Below are 312 nucleotides of genomic sequence, written 5' to 3'. Positions count from 1 at the left end.
TTTTTTTATTTGTAATTTAAATTAATCTTTAATTATAATTATAATTTAAATATTTTATTTTAAATTTAATTTTAATTTTTAATTATATTCAGATTAGTTTATTATATATTAAATTTAATTTATAATGATATTATATTTTAAATTTAATTATAATTTTAATGTAATTATAATTTTAATTTAATTACAATTTAAATTTAAATTTTAAATTTATATTTATATTAATTTATTATATATAAAATTATAATACATAATTAATTTTGAATTTAAAAAAATTAATTTTTTAATATATGTAATATTTTGTGGCGGGCTAAG

At 6.4% G+C, this 312-nt stretch overlaps 1 protein-coding gene across 1 annotated transcript in view; it reads left to right on the top strand.

Annotated features, from left to right (window-relative positions):
• Positions 1 to 312, top strand: part of LOC140919775 (uncharacterized) — a 3738-nt gene that overhangs the window by 2277 nt on the left and 1149 nt on the right. The gene's annotated exons all lie outside the window — the stretch shown is intronic.

The sequence above is a fragment of the Cicer arietinum genome, chromosome 3 (genome assembly GCF_000331145.2).
Source record: "Cicer arietinum cultivar CDC Frontier isolate Library 1 chromosome 3, Cicar.CDCFrontier_v2.0, whole genome shotgun sequence".
NCBI lineage: Eukaryota > Viridiplantae > Streptophyta > Magnoliopsida > Fabales > Fabaceae > Cicer > Cicer arietinum.
Note: the sequence above shows the minus strand (reverse complement) of the source record. Positions and strands in the feature narration are given on the sequence as shown.